This window comes from Vicugna pacos, chromosome 29 (assembly GCF_048564905.1).
Source record: "Vicugna pacos chromosome 29, VicPac4, whole genome shotgun sequence".
In the NCBI taxonomy this organism is placed as follows: Eukaryota; Metazoa; Chordata; class Mammalia; order Artiodactyla; family Camelidae; genus Vicugna; species Vicugna pacos.
The window spans coordinates 508,472-521,190 of record NC_133015.1 but is presented as its reverse complement, the minus strand read 5'-3'; the positions used below and the strand labels follow the sequence as shown (position 1 = coordinate 521,190).

Sequence of the window (12,719 nt, the reverse complement as noted above, 5' to 3'; positions counted from 1 at the left end):
ATTACATAATGATCAAGGGTCAGTCCAAGAATAAGATATAATAATTGTAAATATATATATACACAACATAGGAGTTTCTAAACACATTAAACAAATATTAACAGACATAAAGGGGGAAACTGATAATAACACAATAATAATGGGGACTTTAAAATCCTACTTACATCAATGGACAGATCATCCAGACAGGAAATCAATAAGGATACAGTGCCCTTAAACAACACATTGGTGCAGATTAACTTAATACATGTATATAATATAGTATAATATGTATAATAATATATACATATAATATAGAGAGAGACTATTCCATCCAAAAGCAGAATATGTATTGTTTCTGAGTGCAAATGTAACATTATCTAGGATAGATGGCATGCTAGGCAACAATCAAATCTCAGTAAATTTAATAAGACTGAAATCCTATCAAATATCTTTTCTGACCACAATGCTATGATACTAGAAATCAACTACAGGAAAAAAAAACTGCAAAATCACAAATGTAAGGAGACTAAGTATTTTACTAAATAACTAATAGCTCACTAAATAAATGAAAAAAAAATTAAAAATAACTGGAGATAAGTGAAAATGAAAAAGGAGCTACACAAAACTTACAGGACAAAGCAAAATCATTTCTAAGAGAAAATTTTATAGCAATACAAGCCTATTTCAGGAAAAAAGAAAAATCTCAAATAATCAACCTAAACTTATACCTAAAGGAAATAGAAAATGTTGAGCAGAACTCAAAATTAGAAGAAAAAGTGATATATTAAAATCAGAGTAGAGATAAATAAAAGAGATTGAAAAACAGTAAGAAAGATTAATGAAACTAAGACCTGATTCTTTGAAAAGATAATCAAAATTGATAAATCTTTAGTCTGATTCTTCAAGGTAAAAATAGAGAAATCAAATAAATAAAATCAGAAATGAAAAATGAAGAGTTACAAACCAATACCACAGAAATACAATGGTTCCTAAGAGATAACTATAAGCAATTCTATGCCAATAAAGTGGATGGCTTAGAAGAAATGGGGAAATTCCTAGAAATATACAGTCTTCCAAGACCAAACTAGGAAGAAATAGAAAATATGAACAGACTGATTATAATAATGAAATTTAGTCAGTAATGAAAAACCCTCAACAAACAAAAAGTTCAGGACCAGATGGTGTCACAGGTGAATTCTACTGAACATTTAAAGACAAGTTAACATCCGTCATTCTGAAACTATTCCAAAATTTGCAGAGAAAGTAATGCTTCTGAACACATTCTACGATGCTGGCATCACCCTGATAACAAAACCAGGAAAACATATCGCAAAAAAGGAAAACTATGGTCCGATACCACTTAAGAGCATAGGTGTGAAAATAGTCTACAAAATAGTAACAGACCGGCAGAGGACGGCGCAGGCGGAGCCGGGCGGGAGGGCGCGCGAGCGAGCCAGCAGGCAGCCGAGCAGGCGGGCGAGCGGCGGCGGCGGCACCGGCACCGCAGGCCGAGCCGGCGCGGGAGGAGTTCCAGGGCGATGGGGCCGCGGCCGGGGCTGACGCTTTGACAGCTGGAAAGAGCGCGGAGCCAGCGCCTGGGGGGGAGGGAGGGGAGCGCGGCGAGGAGAGCGCGAGCCAGTGAGCGAGCGAGCGCCGGGGAGGGGGCCGGGAGCGAGGGGGCAGCTCGGGAGCAGCCGAAGCGGTAGCGGCGGCGGCGGCAAGGCTCGGCGCTCTCTTCTCTGCAAACCATGTTTGCCAAAGGCAAAGGCTCGGCGGTGCCCTCGGACGGGCAGGCTCGGGAAAAGTTAGCTTTATATGTCTACGAATATTTACTGCACGTCGGAGCACAGAAATCTGCACAGACCTTCTTGTCGGAGATTCGATGGGAAAAAAACATCACATAGTGAGAACCGCCTGGGTTTTTGCACTCGTGGTGGTGTGTATTTTGGGACCTTTACTGTGTAGCTCCTGAAAGGCGAGACACTTGTGAACATTCAAGTGAAGCAAAAGCCTTTCATGATTACAGCGCAGCAGCCGCACCAAGCCCCGTGCTTGGCAACATTCCCCCCAACGATGGGATGCCGGGAGGCCCCATCCCACCAGGTTTCTTTCAGGGTCCTCCGGGGTCACAGCCCTCGCCGCACGCACAGCCTCCACCTCACAATCCCAGCAGCATGATGGGACCCCACAGTCAGCCTTTTATGTCACCGTGATACGCAGGCGGCCCCCGGCCCCCGATCAGAATGGGAAACCAGCCTCCAGGAGGAGTTCCTGGGACACAGCCACTGTTGCCCAATTCCATGGACCCCACGCGACAACAAGGGCATCCCAACATGGGAGGATCAATGCAGAGAATGAACCCTCCCCGAGGCATGGGGCCCATGGGGCCTGGCCCACAGGGACCCCCTGGTGGTGGCGGCCCCCCAGGAACACCTATCATGCCTAGTCCTGCAGATTCAACAAATTCCAGTGACAACATCTACACAATGATTAATCCGGTGCCGCCTGGAGGCAGCCGGTCCAACTTCCCGATGGGTCAAGGCTCGGACGGCCCGATGGGAGGCATGGGCGGCATGGAGCCACACCACATGAACGGCTCGTTAGGGTCAGGCGACATAGATGGACTTCCAAAAAATTCTCCTAACAACATAAGTGGCATTAGCAATCCTACAGGCACTCCTCGAGACGACGGCGAGCTAGGAGTGAACTTCCTCCACTCCTTCCAGAATGACAATTATTCTCCAAGCATGACGATGAGTGTGTGATTTCCCCCCTCCTCTTCTCCGAGAGAGACGCTGAGAGAGCCGGCACTGCAGGCGGGAAGATGCCAGAAATTATGCAAGAAGAAGTGAGGTGTCATTACCCAGGAGCTGGGGGAGGGGCGTCTCTTGCTCCCCCTCAACCCCCACCTTCCCCTCCACTCCCCACCCTTCCCAATTTTAGTTTCATGCAATAAAAAGGCCGAACTTTTTATTCCATAAAACATGAAGGACAAAATTCAAAATAAAAATATATTTCAAGTCAATGACCAGAGAAATCCCACCCCTTGCCCTTCCCCGAAAGGACCTTTTATGTACATGACACTTTTTTGTTGTTTTTTGTTTGGGGTTTTACCGTTGTTGGGATTTTTAAATTTGTTTTCAGGGGGGATTTTTTGGGGGAAAAATTTTTAAAAATGGAAGCTTCTAGCAAGCCCCCCAACCCACCCCAATCAATCTCTTTGCTTTCTTCTTTAAAAAAAAATGAAAAAAGGACAAAAAAAAAAAAAAAACCCAAGCCCTGTTGTCCGTCTGTACCTAAGCCCTTCCACCAGGAAAACTAGTCTAGGTGCGAGGTCTCACCTGTCTTTGTAGCCATCTAAAAATAATAATTATTATAATAAACTGGGCAGTTTACAATCGGTGGTTTCTTTCAAAAGGCCTTCTTTGGAAAGAAAAAATGAGTTACCCTTTCCACTTGGGGTTTTTGGTTTGTGCTGACAGGCAAGGGAGGGGCAGAAAACTGTTTTGTTTTTGCTTGGTTTCTCCCGGCGAGGTGGCGACAGCAGCCGCACGACTTGGACCCCAGACCCCCTTCCCCCATTATGTGGCCGGAGGGGCCAGACCACCGACCGCTTTCAGGATCTCACCCCAGCGGAGATGCGCTGTGACCCGGTGGCATGCACTGTGTTCCCAGAACTGCTTCCTCCTCTCTCTTCTGGACCTCCCTGCCCTCCAGCCCCCTCAGCCCCCACCCTAGTCTTCCCAGCGAGAATCCTGCCAGCGGGGTGGTGGCCTGGAGCAGAGTTGGGGAGGCCACCCCCAACAGGATGGCTATGACCTGGGACATGGAAACTGCGACCTCCGAGTTCTCATCCCTCACCTCGTCCCCATCGTGTGTGCGGGCAGTGTAGGGCTGGAGTTTGGGCTTTCTTTTGTTTTTTCCTCTTGATTCTTCCTTTTTCAAAGATGGGTTATTGACCAGAATTGCTCTGTATATGCTTGGAACTGGATGGAAAGACTTTGGAATAGCTGTGAGGGGCAGGGGGACACCAACAACCAAACAGATGTGCTGTTTCCGGTCTTGTTTTTATTTTCAAAAACCAACAAACTCGACAGTGGAGCCTGTCCCCTCCCAGGAGGGGTGACTCATGGCCTCCCTCACCTCACCACACCCCCATTGAAACCTCTTTGTCTTGCCCTGAAGACACCTGAATTCTTTGTACATTTACACCCTTCTCCCCTCTCCCCTGTAGCTGATCTTTGTTTTCTTCCCTCCCTTCTGATCCATGTATATCATATTATGTGAGATATCATCTGCCTGAAAAAAGACCTTGTGCAGATTATTGGGGGAAAAAAAAAAGTAACAGACCAAAGTCCCACAGATTATAAGGATCACACAGCATGAGTTAATGGAATTTATCCCAAGGATGCAAAGATAGTTCAATATCTACAACCTCAATTAGTGTGATACACCAAATTAACAAATCGAAGAATGAAAACCTTGTGTTCATCTCAATAGGTATGTAATAAGCTTTTTACAAAATTCATTCATGATAAAAACTCTTAACAAAGTGAGTACAGAGGAAACACACCTCAACAAAATGCATTGCCATTAATGACAAGGCCACAGCTAACATCACCACAATAGTGAGAAGCTGAAAGCATTTCCTCTAATGTCAGGAACAAGAAAAGAATACCTACTTTTGACACTTTTATTTAGCATAGTATTAGAAGTCCTAGCCACAGCAGTCAGACAAGAAAAAGATAAGAAGAATCCAAGTTGGAAAGAAAGACATAAAACTGTTGTTGTTTTCAGATGACTTATACCATACGTAAAGATTCCTAAAGATGCTAGCAAAAAACTATTGGTGAATTCAGTAGAGTTGCAGGATGCAACATCAATGTGCAGGAATCTGCTGTGTTTCTATACACTAACAATGAACTATTAGAAACAGAAATTAAGAAAACAATCCAACTTATAATCATGTCAAAAAGAATAAAGTATTTAGGAATAAATCTAACTAAGAAGGTAAAAGACCCCTACTTGGAAAACTATAAGATACTAAAGAGAAAAATTGAAGACAACACAAACAAATGAAAAGATATGCCACATTCATGAATTGGAAGAATATTGTTAAAATGATCATACTACCCTTTGCAATCTCCAGATTCAATGTCATCATATCAAAATATTAATGACTTTTTTTTACAAAACAGGAACAAAAAATTTTAATTTATATGGATAGACAAAAGACCTCAAAGAGCCAAAACAATCTTGAGAAACAACAAAGATGGAGGTATCACACTACTTGATTTGATTTCAAACAATGCTACAAAGCTATAATAATCAAAACATTCTGGTACTGGCCTAAAAGCAGACACATAAATCAATGGAACAGAATAGAGTCCTGAAATGAACCCACACTTACATGGACAACTAATTTATGATAAAGGAGGCAAGACTACACAATTGAGAAAAGACAGACTCTTCGAAAAATGGTGTTGGGAGAATTGGACAGCTATATGCAAAAAGATCAAACTATACTTTTCTTCCACCATGCACAAAAATAAATTCAAAAAGAATTGAAAACTTCTATAATAAAATACAAGTACTCATTGCCAAGTCATTATTAACATTCTATTTCTGGGGGATATGTATTCCTAGACAAGGGCAAGAAAAGCAAAAATAAGCAAGTGGAACCAAATTATACTAAAAAGCTTTTGCACAGCATAGGAGATTATCAACAAATCCAAAAGGCATCATACCAAATGGGAGAAGATATTTGCAATGACATATTCAATAGGAAGTTGATATTCAAAATATACAATGAACTCATTCTACTCAACATAAAAAAAGCCACCTGATTAACTATGGGTAGAAAACCCAAATACACATTTTTCCAAAGTAGACATACAGAGGGCCAACATGCACATGAAAAGATGTTCAGCATCACTAATTATCAAGGAAATGAAAATCCAGACCTCAGTGAGATATCACCTCACACCTGTCAGAGTGGATACTGTGAAAAAGACAAGAAACAACAAGTGTTAGTGGGGATGTGGACACAAGGGACTCTTCAGCACTGCTGGTAGGCGTGTAGGTTGGTGTGGCCACTGTGCAAAACAGCACAAAGTTTCCTCAGTAAATTAAAAATAGAGCTACCATATGATCCAGCAATTCCACTGCTGGGTATTTATCTGAAGAAAATAAAAACAATAACTTGAAGAAATATATGCACCCCAATGTCCATTTCAGCATTATTTACAATAGCAAAGATATAGAAGCAACATAAGTGCCATCAATAGGTGAACAGATAAAGAAGATGTGGTGTATATCTATATGCAGTGGACTGTTATGCAACCATAAAGTGAATGAAATCTTGATATTTGCAAGGCAGGTGAAAAGATATACTACACTCATGAATTTGAAGAATATTGTTAAAATGACCATACCACCATTTGCAGCAACAGAGGTGGACCTAGAGGATATTATAGTGAGTTAAACAGTTCAAACAGAGAATGACAAATACTGTACAGCTGCACTTATATGTAGAATCTGAAAAGCAAAACAAATGGGCAAACAGAAGAACAGAAACAGAGTCATAGACACAGAGGAAAAACAGATGGCTGCCAGAGGTAATTGGGGTGGAGGGACAGGAGAAATAGGAGAGGGAGATCATGAGGTACAAACTTACAGTTACAAAATAAATGCATCAAGAGTATAAAATGTACAAAGTGGGGAATATAGTCAACAACTATATAATATCTTTGTGTGGTGACAGATGGTAACTAGACTTATCATGGTAGTTATTTTGAAATGTATAGAAAATTGAATCACTGTGTTGTGTAACAGGAACTAACGAAGCATTGTTTTTACACTTCAAAAACAAACAAACCAATTCATAGAAAAAGAGATTAGTTTTGTGGTTACCAGAGGTATGTGTGGAGGAGGGGATTTGGATGAAGGTAGTCAAAAGGTACAAAAGTCCAGTTGTAAAATAAATAATTACTCAGGATTTAATGTATGACATGATAAATATAATTAGCATTGCCGTATGTTACATGTGAAATTTGTTAAGAGAATGAATCCTAAGAGTCCTTATCACAAGGAAATTTTTTTTCAATTTTTTAAAATATTGTATCTATATGAGATGATGGATGTTCACTAAACTTACTGTGGTTATCATTTTAAGATGTATGTAAGTCAAATCATTATTCTGTACACCTTAAACATACACAGTGCTATATGTCAATTACACCTCAATAAAGCTGGATTAAAATAAATTGAAAGTACACTCTTACTGTATCAATTTGTTGTAGGATTAAATGAGATTATGTATAAAAAGTGATTTTGTAACCTTTAAAGGGTTACAAAACGTAAGATGTCAACTTCATCTGAAGTTATTCCAAAACTTTCGAAGAATAGTATTTTTCTATAGATTTTGAGATCATGATAGATTTACAGGTATAGAATGACAGCTCTTAAATTTGCTATTTCACTTGATGACCTGACCAGTTTGTCTACCGCCTGAATATGGATGCTTCTTTTTTTTTTCAAATTCATTTTTGAATCTGTTGTCCCAACCTAAAGGCTTTTTGCTTGTACCTCTTTAATCAGGATTTATCCATGTAAATTAAATCATGCTTTCCAAGGCATGAATCAAAAATGTTTCACCTTACGGAGAGTTCCCTGCTACTCCAGTCCCATAAGGAAACATAGTGGAGAGTGGCCAAGATGGTGGAGTAGAAGGATGCTCTTAGCTCACCCTCTCCCACAAATACACTAAGAGAGACATCCATGGACCTACCCACTCACTCAGAATATCTGCTGAACTTTGACAGAATGTTGTCTTCTTCAAAAGACAAAATTCCCCCACAAAACTGGTAGGAGACAAAAAATAAGAAGAAAAAGTAAATTAGTGTGGGGCCTGTCCCATGGGAAAGGAGCAGCAAAGGAGGACTAGTGCTCTTAGGCTGGGATGCCCCCTCTCCAATGGAGTGGGATGGAGGGGTAATCCCCAAGGCTCAGAGGAGTGCACAGCAGCCATTTGGCCAATGGAAATGAGAGAAACTGGCACAAAGTTTCCCTGCGATCCCCAGCCCTAGAGGCAAGTGAGCAGGGATGGGCCAGGACTGGCTGCCTGAGCCAGATGGAGGCTGGGGCTGACTAAGCAGAGGAAGCATCAGAGGGCTGGAGTGTGCTGTGGGCCGTGGCTGGGAGTGCATACAGAACAGGATAGCCTAGGTCCCCCACTGACAAAATAGTGACACTGCTGGTGCACAGGCAGGGGAGGGGCACAACACAGCTGGGCCACAGCCACCGCCTCTGCAAGCCTGCAGCAGTACTGCTGGTACATTCACAAAGAGAAGTGGGGCTCAGCCATATTCGCTGGTGCATGGCTCTCAGGTGGAGGTGGGGTTGAGATCTGAAATTGCACTCAGGGCTCCACCACTTCACACTCAGGACTGAGATTTGTTTACAGCCCCAGGCAGAGGGGACCAATTTGCTCCATGAATGCCTTTGTGGACCCATGCCTCTAAGACAAATGAGCAAGGAGCGGAGCTCTGGCACCCAGTGCGGGTGAGGGCTGGTGCAGCATTTTCGGTGGGCCTGCCCACCACATGCAGAGGCAGTGCTGGGGATGGCACTGACACAGTAGAATGACTGCACAATCACTACAGGTCTGGGGCTCAGCAAGCGCAAGTCTCTAAAACAAGTGAGCAGAGTTCACACAATGCGGGCAAGCACAGGAACAGCATTTGGTGATGGGCACAGCACTGGCCTGATAGCATGCCATGATCCAGGTGTATGACCCAGAAGGTGGCAGACCTGCTCTGTAGCTCTGAGGGCAGAGATGCTGGGGGACACCAGAGCAGAGTACTGACACTCCTGCAGCTCAAGTGGGACAAAGGCAGAGTTAAAAAATGTACTTGAAGCATTCTAACCCAGCCTACCATGCACCACAGCTCAGAGACAGTTCTGGAAGCCTCCTCTCCAACCAAAGGGGAACAGACCCGGCCCCTGTCAGGGCTGAGACAACTACAGGAAAAACGAGGCCGCACTCAACAACCAGGACAGGCACTGACCACCACAACATTGGACACACCCACAATCAATGGGATAAAGGCCAACACACATAGAAGAAAGACATGAAAACCTCCCACAGTAAAAGCAGGACTCATAACAATATCAGAGGTGCACAGTCTACACAGGACTGTATCCTCTAAAAAAAAAAAAAAAGAAAAAGACCTTCAAGACCACAGTAGACAGCTGATCTTCCATAATCCACAGTGCCAAAGAGATTTAAGTAAAATGAAGAGGCAGAGGAACTACTCCCAAACAAACAAACAAACAAAGAGAGAAGTCCCCTAAAAAAAAAATCAAGGAGATAGACTTCAAAAATATACTAGATCATGACTTCAGAATGGGGATGATAAAAGCACTGAAGGAAATGAGAGAGACTATGAATACACATGCAGAATCCTATAAAAAGGAAATAGAAACTAACAAGAGGAGCCAATTAAAAACAGAAAACTCAATGCCTGAGATAAGAGCTAAGTGAAAGGCAGTCAAAAGCAGACTAGATAATGCAGAGGAACAAAATAGCGACTTAGAAGAAAGGATAACAGAAGTAACCCAATCAGAACAGCAGACAGAAAACAAAGTGAAAACCAATAAAAACAATATAAGGGACCTATGGGGTAATATAAAGCATGCCAACCTAAGTATAATAGGGATCCCAGAAGGAAAAGAAAGAGAAAGGGGGATTGAAAGGTATGTAAAGAAATTATGACTGAAAACTTCCAAACCTAAAGAAGGAAAACAGATATCAAGTACAGGAAGCACAGAGGGTCCCAAACAGGAAGCGCTCAACCAGACCCACACCAAGACATATCATAATGAAGATGGCCAAATTTAAAGAAAAAGAAATGATCCTAAAGGCAGCAAGAGAAAAACAAAGAGTGAGTTACAAGGGAAACCCTGTAAGGCTTTCAGCTGATTTCTCTAAACAAACACTGCTGGCCAGAAAGGAGTGACAAAGTACATTCAAAGACCTGAATGAGAAAAAGCTGCAACCTAGGATACTCTATCCAGCAAGGCTATCCTTTAGCCTAGAAGGAGAGAGAAAGAATTTCACAGATAAGAAAAAACTAAAAGAAGTTAGTGATACTAAATCTATGCTATAACAAATATCAAAAGGTCTACTCTAAATAGAAAAGAAGCAGGATGTTATGAAAGGAGAAAATCATAATTGGAAATGAGATAACTACATTGAGTTGCAAGAGAATAAACGAAGATGTAAAAGAGGACATCAAAATAATTAAAGGTGGGAGAGGGGAGCAAGAAAATATAGATTAAAAATTTTTTTTTCATTCCCCTTAGGATGTGTTTGAGCTTATATGACTATCAGTTTAAAACAAAAAGATACACTAATGGGTTAATATACTTGAAAAAGAGGGTAACCACAAAGCAAAAGCATACAATAGAATCACAAAAACCAAAAAGAAACCAAGCTAATATGAAAGAAAATTATCAAACCACAAAAAGAAAAAGAAAGGAACCAAGAATAAATATCAAATCAACAAAAAAATTAAGTTTAAAATGACAATAAACACACATTTATCAAAAATTATCATAAATGTCAATGTCCTAAATGCTCCAAACAAAAGACATAGAGTGGCAGATCGGACAATAAAACAAGAACCTACAATATGCCACATACAAAAGACCCACTTTAGGGTGAAGGACACATATGGATTGAAAGTGAGAGGAAGGCAAAAGATAATCATGCAAATGGAAATGACAAGAAAGCAGGAGTGGTAATACTTATATCAGACAAAATGGCTTTAAAACAAAGGCCACAAAGAAAGATAAAGAAGGATACAATATAATGATTAAAGGAGCAATACAAGATGAGGATATTACACTCATTAACATATATGCACCCAACATAAGAGCACCTAAATACATAAAGCAAATAGTAAAAGACATAAAGGGAGAAATTGATGGGAACAAAATCATAGTAGGAGACTTTAGCACCCCACTAACACCATTGGACAGATCTTCCAGATCGAAAAATCAATAAGGCAATGGAAAAGCTAAATGACATAATAGAACAGTTGGACTTGGTTGATATTTTTAGGACATCACATCCCCCTAAAACAGAATAAACATTCTTTTCATATGCACATGGAGCATTCTGTAGGATTGATCACGTAGTCAGGCACAAAAGAGGCCTCGTTCAACAAATTTAAGAGGATAGAAATTATTTCAAGAATCTTTTCTGACCACAAAGCCATGAAACTAGAAATCAACCACAGAAAAACAAATGGGAAAAAAAAAACCAGCATAGAGATTAAACAACATGCTACTAAATAACCAGTGGGCTAATGGCAAAATCAAATGAGAAATTGAAAAATACTTTGAGACAAACGGCAATGAAAACACCACCCCACAAACCTATGCTATGCTGCCAAAGCAGTCCTAACAGGGAAGTAAATAGTGATATGGGCTTTCCTAAAAATACAAGAGCAATCTCAGGTAAACAACCTACTCCATCACCTCAAAGAATTAGAAAAACAAAAGCAAGCAAAGCCTAAAGGCAGCAGAAGGAAGGAGATAATACAGATCAAGGAGGAAATAAACAAAACAGAGATTAAAACAGTACAAAAATCAGTCAAAGCAAGGGTTGGTTTTCTGAAAGAGTAAACAAAACTGACAACCTTTTGGCCAAGCTCTCCAAGAAGAAAAGAGAGAGAACACACACAAAATAAGAAAGAAAAATGGATAAATTACAACCAGTACCATAGAAATAAAAAAAAAAAAAAAAGAGTGAGAACACTATGAACAACTACATGGAAGCAAACTGGACAACCTAAAATTAATGGGCAAGTTTCTGGAAACATACTGAATCAAGAAGAAATGACCATTTGAACAGAATGATCTCTAGAAATGAAACAGAATCAGCAATTTAAAAATCTTACTACAAGCAAAAGTCCAGGACCAGTTTGCTTCACTGGGGAATTCTACCAAACATACAAAGAAGAACTCATACTAATCAGTCTCAAACTCTTCCAAAAGATTGAAAAGAAGAGAACACTCCTAAACTCATTCTATGAAGCCACCATCACCCTAATACCACAATCAGAAAAGTCCTTTCTCTACTCATCTACAGTTTTATATTTTCCTACCACACTCTGTTATATAAAGTCATGATCCTCTGTATTGGTCCCTCTCCGTTCCCATTCTTACGTATCCTAAAAGACCTACGAATCCCCACTGGCTTGGCTAATCTCTTAGAGTTATATGACCCACATTTTAAATTAGTGATGACACCAAAACAACTCAGCATTCCAAAGGGCATATGTATTTTCAAAATTTATTTTCTGTATGTGAAAGTGCTTAAAAACACACTCCCAAGCTCTAAAACTTAACTCCTGTTCACAGTAAAATGAGATTACAGGAAAAATGTTTAACCTTCTTACCATCCTCCCAGGTTTCAAAATCATGCATTTATATAAGACTTGGCTTAAAAAATTGTAGAATAGATAAACAAGATTACACTGTATAGCACAGGGAAATATACACAAAATGTTATGATAACTCACAGAGAAAAAAATGTGACAATGAGTGTGCATATGTCCATGAATGAATGAAAAATTGTGCTGAACGCTGAAATTTGACACAACATTGTAAAATGATTATAAATCAATAAAAAATGTTAAAAAAATTCTTCCTTTTGAATGAATTTAATT

The 12,719-nt window shown here is 40.4% G+C and overlaps 1 pseudogene; it reads left to right on the top strand.

Moving 5' to 3' along the window:
• The first annotated feature begins 1,693 nt into the window (after window positions 1-1,693).
• On the top strand, window positions 1,694-3,007 carry LOC140690169 (single-stranded DNA-binding protein 3 pseudogene; annotated as a pseudogene).
• The last annotated feature ends 9,712 nt before the right edge of the window (window positions 3,008-12,719 follow it).